The following is an 11673-nucleotide window of genomic DNA, read 5'->3' on the forward strand; positions in this document are numbered from 1 at the left end:
AGATAAACAACGAAATCATACTCGCTTGCGACTTATACAATATGAACGTCAGGTTATTTATTTACGAAAGACGAATCGAACGTTAATATCTTATTTTAATTTATATGTTATATGTAAAGCAAAATTCATTGTTATCCTTCTCTTTAATTTAAATCAATTCTTCTTCTTCTCCTTTCTTATTCTTTTCACTTTACATACATAGTTTTATAGTCAATCTTATCACATTTAGAGATTTTTAATCGCAACATAGTAGATAAATAGTTGACACAAACGGCTTCAACCAAGTAGTTTTACATCATTTGTGCTAAGAATTTTATCGGTATTTGAGATGTTTTTCAACTGCTCATTTTTTTCCAAAATATGTACAATGTTACAAAATCAGATGGCTGATTCAGGATTAGGTATGGATATGCAATTGCCATGCTGGAACTAAAATTTGTCATTTATAACAATATTGTCACACGAAGTTAAATCACGGGATTATTTTATGTATTTATAAACCAATTCTCAAATTTACTTCTGTCGCACTGCAAAGCTTTTTGGAAAAGAAAATGGTAAGAAGCGATCTTGTTTGGATTAAATATTGTCTTAAAAACACTTTAAGTGTTGAGTTTATTTGCTACATTTTTACCAAGGGCTGTATATACCGTGGGTAAAAGCTCAACTAACTTGAATTAGCCTAAACACATGAAATTTACATTTTCTTAGCTCTTATTAAAGAAACATCCTATGCATTAAGATATATTTATCAATGCATTTACTTTTGTACGTTTTATAACTACAAAGGTTCTATCATCGATATACGTCAGTATTTAAAACCCTTCTACCTAGTTTACCATTACGCAACATAACATATTAAATGAGATAAAGACTTTTCTTGGGTGAAAAACGTACTTTCACACCGTTTCTAAAAAGGTTCAATCTCCGGTCAAATGCCAATCTATGTACAGAATAAAAAGGAGATAATTTGTCTAATAAAATCCCATAGCGGCAAAATAAATATCAGTTTTTTCTTTACAAATTAGAACTACCAATGCTTATGTCACTTCAGCGTAAAATTGTCAGTGACAGATTCATGGGAATATTCTCAAGGGTTTTCGGCGTATGATAAAGATAAATGCTATATACGACATTGATGCACCAGAACCGTCGATGCACTCACCAAGGACATGGCAAACTCACCATTTTAGTTTGGTAAACAACAGGCACGGGAATAATGGAATTCTATTTCTAAAAGTGTCCTTTACAAGAATAATCATGTCTTGAAGCGTGATAACCTCTTGTTGTTAATTTTATCATGATTATAAACTTGGTGTAGATTGAGAATTTGAATGACACTGAAATTGCACTTTATTGTTGTATTATGCCGAAAAACTGCATTGTGAATTAAAGAAGTTCTTAGTTTGTAATCTCCCTAATGTTTCCCCGTTCTGCACTATCGGTATAATGTTTAAAAATAGAATGTTCAAAGTTAGTCAGAACATCCAGAAAGTATATTAATTTACAAATATGGCGATAACTATCACATCGGATAAGGTCACTAAGGAGATAAATAACAGATAAATCACTTAAAAGCGACGTAATAAATCGGTCATCAAAAATATTTTTTCTAACGTATATTTACATATCTGTAATAAATAAATATTCACGAAGTATTACTTATTAGTACTTGCTTATAATACACACGTTTGCTTGCATTTTCAAAGGTAATTTTCAAAACAGCTTCAACATACATGGCTAAAAGGCTAAAATATTACAATATTTTATTTATACATATAAAATAATATACAAAATATATTTTTACAATATTAAATATAATTTTTACTACGATATGAAAACCCAAATCAGGTATATGTACCCAATGAAGAAACCTGTATTACTTTTGCATGTTCTTAAAACAATAAAAACTTATATACTGAATATTACAGAAAATCTCTTTTGACCAGGCCTTTTTTTGTGTTTTAATTATGTAGCTTGTATATTGTACAAGAACACCAGCCTAGCAGCTCAGGGAAGTACGCTTACCTCTGAATCCGAATAATAACCTGAAATCAGTTGAAATTGCTAGATCACGTTCCTGATTTGTATTAATTTTATTGTATACAAACATGTCAATCTGAGTTCAACGAAATGAAAAGTCGTTTTCTCAAATACCAATTAGACACGACGGGTGAAAATGTTTCAAGTATTGTTTTATGGAAAGGAAATTAATCTGACCAGTGATTAATTACACCAAAGTAGGTCACCTGATGAACTGAAAACAAGGAACGTATTTATCACGTTTTATGTTATATTTTTGACGTGATTTTTTTTTGACTGGATACATCCCTTATAGCAGGATCACCATTCTTGTTTTGATATTTGTGTAAAATTTAATCAGATCTTTGGGATTGTTATTGTTTTTCTATGATAATCACAATACAATGATTTATACTTAGTATTATATATAATAAATAAGAATCATGCCTTAAGGAAATATACTATTTAGGTTTGTTAAGCTTAAACATATTCCAGGAATTGAGGCCTGTGGGTAAAGCAAAACATACAAAACACACACTGGTGAATACAATCATATATAATTACCAGAAACTTATCATTTGTTTTATTTTTATTTTTGTGTAGATTTACGAGATTTATATGTTGATGAATTGCTACTTTAGATCCTCTTCAGTTCAACTAGATTCAAATTTGAATATAATGGCGTACATATTCAGGACATTGATGTATTGTTATCAACAGAACATTTATGTGTATATTGCCTGACTCTGAAATATTTCTTTGTCCGGTTTAATGGATCTTTGAATCTTTATTTGTTTTTGATATTTTATATCACGTATTTACATAATCTTAAGGTTTTACATAAAAAGGTTTCATATCAGTTGAATATGAAATTAATGATTTAATAAATTTAAGAAGAGTAGTGCACATATGTCATGCGAAGTAACAAATGACCTTATTTCCCCACACGTAACAGTGAATTAACATTACTTCGTCGTTCTTCTTAATTAAATCCTCGTTTGGCTAATGCACTGGAACGGAATTTTCAGAGAATAATTTCAAATCACTGACTTTCCCAAATGAAATTAAGTACCAAATCATACTCTATGTACATGTCAGGGCTTTTATTGTTAATTAACTGTGACTGACTTGAGACCATGAGAGAGGGCAAACTCACAAGGTATCTTATGGGTTCTTGTCATAAAGAATAAATTTAACAAAACGAATATGGTTAATTATTTTAATCATTGGCAATAATTGAATACATATTTTTTACGTTGTAAATAAATCTACCTTTGTATTATTTGGCATCTTTCTTATTATTTATCGTCGCCGCAACATAGTTGTATAATGAGCTACATTTTAAAAGTAAAATAAAAAGGCTATTAATTAAATACTTTAAAAAAAAGACACAATTTTCAGTGAAATGTGATACCATCTTCACAACTACATTTTAAAGTTGCCATGAACATTTTACATTATATGAAATCGAATGTTTAACAATGCCAGTGTTGAGATGGTAGGGGTTGTGTTTGTCTAAAATACGATGCCCCTGTCGTCAGCCCATTTGGGACCTTTGACCTGTTTGTCATATGGCTAAAATGTGCTTATAAAACAAGGTTCCAGTTACTAGCCTGGCCCCAAGTCAAAACAGGCTGAAGTCGCTTATTTCGCGTAGACAAAAGACATAATTTCATTTCGATTAATGAACACAATGTTTATTGTGAATATTATAAACATATTTCTATTAATTAAAGTCTAAAATCTCTTAAATGAAACTATTACACAAAATATAGATCCACAAAACGAGTGATAAGGGACTTCAGAAGTTTCGAAAAATTGGGGCCTGATGTTTGACGTGTCCGTTAACACTGTCACAGATGAGACCCGTTTAACATCTCTTCTGAAGGACAATTATCGTTTTGTTGGTTTTGCGAAGCTGAGACCTATAGATTGACTTATTTCAGAATCTGCTTATCTCAGATTGCGAGTCAAAGTTTTTTGAAATCATAAACCTTTTATAGATGCTAGCAGAATCTTACCAAGGATCAGCCACAGGGCAAACTCATTTGCGATCACATTATTTTTGAACCACTTATTTTATTTTACATCATTTCATTTAACCATTTAAGAGCATAATTTTGTAGTTTTAGAGCTATTCCAAGAGTATTTTGTTCAGCTGCAGCAATTTATCATAAGTTTAATGTTTTATGAATGGAATGATCAGCACGTACGCTTTGCATATTTAATGAACTATTTTAAACAAATGCTCATTTGTCAATTATTCAGAATGTAAGTGTTCCATTTTTGTATTCCGGTCTGAAAGTGTTTCATTTAATATGTTTTAAGACAACTTATTATTGTCAAAATGTCGGGTTTATAACAAATTATGTTCTTAAGAAAATGCTTAGTGGATTGAAAATCTATTGTGTTTAATCAATGATTTATTTTTAACTGTGTAATAATGTATATTCATGACCCACTTACAGCAGAAGCTAAATGTGTTGATGTTTATCTAGTATGTAAGATATCTATATAAATTAATATTTATATCATAATATTTTTATTTAGTCATCTCCTCTAAACTAATTCCCAAACGTTTAAATCACTTATGAAGCATCTGTTACTATATATAAGGTATTATATGAATTCGATTTCATTTTGGATTAAACAATGAAAAATATTGTATAGATGTATTAAATCATAACATGTTTGCAACATCAAAGTATGTGACATTAATTCCCATAATGTGTTTATGTGAATTTATACTCAGATGCGTAATCTGAATATTGGGGTATTTGTTAATTACCTTGATAAATAAAAAAGAACATCCACAATTCTGCTTAGACTTTTTAACAGCGCAATATTTTCAAATATAAAAAAGTCGATTTATAAACAGAAAAAAAAACCATTGAAGATCAATCTCAAAGTTCATTGGCCTATAGTAGCAATAACAACGTAGCGTCGTTTTATACACTTCCCTATTCTGCACAATGCTAATACCACTCCTCACTCCAATGGATATTACTCCTGCAAACATTTATACTTACTGCCGAAAATGGTACCAAAATAATCATGAATAAATTATCTATCAACTGTAGTACGGTTTTATCAAATTATGTGAAACAAAATAAAACGAGCAAACAGTTTCACAAGCATTTTTTTGTAATATGTCGTTTTTCTGCCGGTCTTGGGACGTTTTGACTGTCATTTTATACTTTCGATTTCGGATATTTTAAGAATTGTTTTGATTGTCAATGACTTTGCAAGGATACATTGACGTCCCTGCATCGGTGAGTATAACTTTAATGAATTATTATGTATATTTTCTGCTTTTATTTTGACAAAAACTGAAACAGGGGATAAAACATGCTGAATTATAGGTCCAAATCGAAAGAGAACAACAATGCATCATCGAATTTCTGAAAATACATTCATTTATCTACACAGTGATACTATCCATTTGATTCAGTAATCTGTCGCATTTTTCCGCAAGGGCTATTTATAAACACATCGTTTCTGAGAGTGGCCAAAAACAAGAACAATTTGATGACTCATAAGGCATGCAACCTAAAAAGCCGAGAGTATCCGAATTAACCTGGAAGTAATTTTTGTTTACTTTTTAAATGCCAACCTCTGTAAATAGTAATTTATTTTGAGTAAACATTGAGGTAGGTTTATGCATATCATTGTTTTATTATATTTAGAATGCTATTTATAAGGGGTTGCCAATTCTTTTGCATGAACATTGGTCAAATGTTTTATAATTTGAATAAATAAGACATTTGCAATATTGTGATTGGTTTTAATAAAATAAACAGACCGGGTTCTTTAAGGATCTGGTAACTTTCGGTTTTAAAAAATGTAAATAAACTATTGGAGAAATGGCAGTTATTTTTTATTAAGCCATTCTATATTATTAATTAAGAATCTGTCAAGCTGAAGTTTGTTATTGTTTATGCGCATGTTTCTGCAACGGGCATTGACCGACAAATTCATATTAAATAACTTAAAAGAGCTCGACAACCGAAACCCAATTAATCAAATTACAACGCCAAGTTTCTATTTAGTGTTTATTGGTTAATATGAAAAATGCAGGCTGGCTTATATAGGCATTTCACAATTGAAACTAAGAAAGTAAGCATTTTTTTAATCTTCTAAACAGTTAATTGGATGCCTACCAATTTTAATTGTTTATAGATCATACATTATCACCAAGTAACTAATACTTAAATAATAATTGGAAAGTTTCAAATTTCAACATATCAATGTTTTAATGTGTAAATTTCAGGAAACATTTTTATGTTCTGTTTAGTTACTTGGATTATAAAATCACTCTCTGTAAAAATTATTCATCTTTTCAAACATTATTTGTCTTCAGATTTATTGGAATTCCTGTTATGATAGGATTTCAATTGCTGTCATTAATTTTTAACTCAATGTTTTGATTATTCATTTGAAATTATTTTAAACTTCACATTCCATAAATGGCTGTTCTTCCTTTAAATATTTTGAGTATTTTTACACATTAGTATGTCTGCCAATTCATGGGTGGTCAGTTTTGTCATTTATTAGTCGTTTTTCCCTTTTTTATTTAATCTTTTCTTCCTTTCAGTGAGAAATAAAGCCATAGAATACATTCATACCACTCAAATTCAGCCAGTCAAAATGATGGGAAGAATTGCAGAACTGAGGTAACTTAGAACTATGATGCATATTTACCAGAGAATATCTCATAAACATGCCATTTGCTTAATTTTCTTTGAAATCATACCTGAAGTTATTGAGAACTCTTTATAAACTTTGACATTTTGTATGATGACATATTTTATCATTTGTAAAATAAATGCTTTTGACATTTTTTTGAGCTGTAAAGTTGAATTGATTCTTCAATTGATTCTAGTAAATACCAATCTGTGTATAGACATCAAACCTCATTATATATATATATATATATATATATATATATATATATATATATATATATATATATATATATATATATATACATAGTTGTCCCTCTGTGAATTATACATAATTATCTATGTTTCTGTTTACTTTCAGTTTCACTCTCACCTGACTGATGCAGATTCAGTAACCTAATTGTATGTACTTTTTTGTCAAATTGTATTTATTTGCTCTATTAAAAATATAATGTTGACTTTTTTGAGGAATAATTTTGAAAGGAAAAATAAATTATTATTATAGAGAAAAGGTAATTTGTTATGTACAAAAAGTGGACAAAAATGTTGAACAGTATGAAGTTTTAAATTAGAAAATCCTTATTTCTCTCTGTATGTATGTCAACTTTATTAAGACAATATAAAGACAATATCTGGTAATATAATGTATTCTCTTAATTAAATGTGATAAAACCTTTTTACACTGTATGTATACATCTGTATATATATGTTGCCATATAAACTGAATGCATGTAGTTTCTTTTGTGAACATTTGTATTAATTGAAATCAACACATTCCTTTGTTATATTTTCAGGCTCATGATGGTTTCTGAGAAAAAACAGCTTGGTGTAATTTGACAGTATTTTTCAGTATTTGACAGTGGTTCTATCATGCAAAAGTCATACCATGAAGTGTCTCACAGATTCTCTCTCAATTCCTGAAATATCCAAGATTACAGTGTAGTGCAAAGAGGATTAATTTTCTTGCAATAAGAGGTATCTGCACTTCCAAATACCCCTGTACAGCATGAACAGTTCCTTCGTTTTTTGAGTGATTATAGAGTAAAAATGTTTCCATATAAAATGTTTTCTTTTTATGTGTAAAACTTGTAATGAATGGTTACAAATACATGCATGGACATTATGATTCCAAATCTATGCACATTTTGATTCCAATAATTAAAGTATTTTAAATTTGGTTTGAAACAGAAATATTGTCCTTATGTTTGTTTCCAAACATTATCTGGTATTATTCGTGTGTATAGTTTCGATGTCAATTTAAAAAAAAAGTCGGTTCTTTTAAAAATGCACTCTTACTCCCACATAAGATTTACCACAATTAATACTTTTGTTTTATTATTCCAAAAAGGATGAATAAATGTTGAAAACAATGGTTCTAATGAAGGATACCTACTTCTACTTGAAGGAAATGTGCATAAAAGACAGTATTTCTACCATTTGAGATCATAGTAGATCACAGTAAATCTTTATGCATTCACCAATCATTTAATATCTTTGCTTTTTCAGCTTAAATACACGGTTACAATATTTTTATCAATACTTAATATTTTCCAAAAATGAATTATTAAGTAAGTTGTTAAAGGGTTAACAGTCAAAGTATATGTTTGTTATACATGTGTATGTATTGATACTGAATAAGAGTGTCACTTTAAACAGTTGCCATGGTAACTATAGGGTCTAGTTTTCTTAAGAAACTGTAATTGTTGTCTAAAAACCTTTGTATTTTCAATGTGATACTTTTTAGCATGTCCGCTTCAGTCAATGAAATATTTCTGTTATTTGTTAATCATTTGGTCATACTTTGTATACAATTATATTTATAATTTATCCTTGAAAATTGCTGACAATCTCATACTTATATTGAAATATTCAGAATTGCTAGATGGGTTGAAGTTCACCTTTATTACAACTGTCAGGCAAATCATGGCAAGATGTACATAATTCTCCTTTTTAACAAAAAGCGATGTTTAAAGCATTTTTTTGTATTTTTATTGAATGGTTACCATGGCACCTAATTTTTTGTTTGCCTTTAATCTTCCTATTTATAATACTATTAATTGTAAAAATGCACAGTCGAGCAGTGAATGGAAGAATGTAAATGTTCTTTGTCTTTTACCTTTTTCAAGCTCATTCTTCAAAATATAAAGCAATTTTAAAATTTCTTAAAAATGGACGTTTTTTCATCATTTTTTTAAAGTAAAATAATTTGCTTAAAACTTTGTTTAGGTTCTGATATTTAGGAATGTGTATTAAATTTATAGAAAATAAACAAAATGTGTTGTTTGACATTATTTATTTCATTTAAATTCCGAAGTTTTGAATTTGACCTGTTTTGGCAGAAAAATTGATAAAAATGTAAAATTAAAAGGGCCATAATTCTGTCAAAAATTGATGGATTTTGAAAAAAATGTGCATATTTGAGTTTGTAATGACGTAACCTTTAAAATGATATATCACTTTAATATACCGCATTAAATTATTTTTTTATGTTGTTATTGCTACCTATAGCCATTACAAACTTCAGTATTGCGATATGCAGCTAAAAGCTTATATATAACAGTAAGGTTAATTGTATATAAATTACCTCATTTTCGATGTTAAATATTTATTAATTTCTGTAAATATATATGACAGGGAACAGACAGATCCCCAGCTAACGAATAGAGTCTGTCTTCTAATACCTTAGTACAATCATATTGTTCTTTTGAACAGCATTTATACACAGGGAATTTGTTCCCTAAACAGAAGCTCTTAAGAGATTACCGGCAAAACAACTGAGTCAAACATCTCTTTTGTCTCCGGTGAGAAACCATTCACCTATTAGAGTTTAAAGTATGCAGCCACTCTCCTTATTATCCTTGATGTCATTATATTGACTTCTTTATGCCGTCAGCCATTTCAGGTCACTTTTACGATAATCTACGTTCTCTGCCCTGAATGTCTTCAAGCTAATCAGCCTTTAAATTCTTAAAACAACTTTTACACTATAATTTCCAAACCTATCTTAAAACAAACAAATAAACGTGTATTTCGAATATAATGGTTTCGATATTCTTTCGTGCATCGCAATTAGGCTTCATAACGACGATGTTTTCTGATGATCTGTGATACAACTACAGTTTTCATACCAGAACATGTCGACCTGCAGACAATTATCGAGTAGTATAAACTTATGTCCAAGACAACAAAAGTATATTTTGGCGATCTGATCTTGAACGATACTGAAATCATCTGGTTGGAAACCAAAATTAAAGCAAAATTTTACTATTGGGAATTTTACATCATCCACAAGATGCCAGCTCCTCAGTGTTGACTTTCATTGCTATGTCAATTGGTTTGGTGTATGAGACAGGCATAACAATATCTTCGCTACTTTAATCTTGGTCACTATAAATCTAAATCCAAGACTGCAAGCGTCGAAAGTATAACCAAGTTGAGCATCTCTGTAATTATTCATGAGGCTACATATTTCACGGTAACCTTTCAATTTCTATTAGAGCATTATCTTGTCGCCTTTTTTATACAACAATGTTGCTCATTCGTGTCGTTAACGAGAACAGTGGAATTAATGGGCGATTTTGATCTTCATTGTTTCAAAAAACCTCAGCAACGAATGCATATCAGACAAACAGACATGAATCTAACTTCTGGTCCTTCATTGTCCCTAAATAAAATTCGGAAATTTCATTGTCATGGAAAGCAAGCATTTAGGAGGGCAATTTTATACGCACGGAAAACTTGATGACTTCAAAGGAGTTTCGTAGGTAGTATGAGAACAATCAAACCAGGCTGAGGTGCTCTGAAATTATCTGTAAAAAAACTCACACAATAATAAAAAAATGAATACCCAAAACAATCACAAAGCACGCACATAAAGTTTTCCATTAGCTTCAATACGAATGAAAGATTGAGTTGTTAGGAGAATCACTTAAACAAAACACGAAATGCACACAAAGAAAACAATGAGTGTTTTTATAAATACATAAAACTGAACTATATAAGAATCAGTTGGTGAAGCTTATGTAGTGAACTACTATATTTACTCGCAAAGATAATCCAAGTATCCCTTTCTGGTCTGAGATCAATATTTCGCCCCAGTTATTATTCCATTGTTCGTCGGAGATGAAAATTCGAACAACCTCAAAAACTCCCGGTATACGCGTAATATTTAATGTAATTCACAAATTTTGCCACTGATCTCGACCATCATAACAGTTATCAACATTAGCGATGTGGATTTTTGTACGTCACATATGCTATCAAAACAATCCCATTTATTATTAAATTAATACTCTTATTTAAAATCGATGCATATCAAACATAAAGTTAAAGTGATCAGCCTTTAACTACTAACTGAAAAATGATTTTATGGAAAATATAATTACTGATACTGTAACTGTGTATTTAATAGCTGATAACGCACAAATGTTAAATGATTGGTGAGTTCTAAAATATTTTCAGTGATCATCTTTTGTCTCACAAGATAGAAAAAAAACCGTGTTTTCTGCACCTTTCTGTCAAATTGAACACATTATCCTTCATCAGAACAATTGTTGGCGATATTTGTTCACCCTTTTTGGTAAATTAAAACAATAATACTAATTGTGGTACATTGTATTTCGGATTAAGAGTGCATTTTTTACATAACTATTCTGTAACGATATAATTATATAACCGTTAAAAACAAAGTCGCGAGCCAATTGAGAAGCTGAAGTAAGATCTAGAAAACTCGATTTCTTCACATACCAATCGCATGTTGCCTAGCGTCAGAGTCTGCGTAGATATATTACTTCTTTAGCATACGCCACTGTTTTACTGCTACTGTTTGGGGTCGAATACGTCACTGCATTGCAAACCCTTCAAGCGTTAGATTCAACAAAATCCGAACATTTCCATCGCCCCTAATTACACCGAGCGACTACTTATGGTTTACATTCTCTTCCATGTTTGCCTCATGCATACAAACCCTTGC

At 30.1% G+C, this 11673-nt stretch overlaps 1 long non-coding RNA gene across 1 annotated transcript; it reads left to right on the forward strand.

Moving 5' to 3' along the window:
- The first annotated feature begins 5196 nt into the window (after positions 1–5196).
- On the forward strand, positions 5197–9008 carry LOC128206669 (uncharacterized). The gene is made up of 4 exons (XR_008256530.1): positions 5197–5291; positions 6614–6692; positions 7063–7103; positions 7496–9008. It is a non-coding gene; the product is annotated as an uncharacterized LOC128206669 (long non-coding RNA).
- Positions 9009–11673: the final 2665 nt, after the last annotated feature.

The sequence above is a fragment of the Mya arenaria genome, chromosome 10 (assembly GCF_026914265.1).
Source record: "Mya arenaria isolate MELC-2E11 chromosome 10, ASM2691426v1".
Lineage (NCBI taxonomy): Eukaryota > Metazoa > Mollusca > Bivalvia > Myida > Myidae > Mya > Mya arenaria.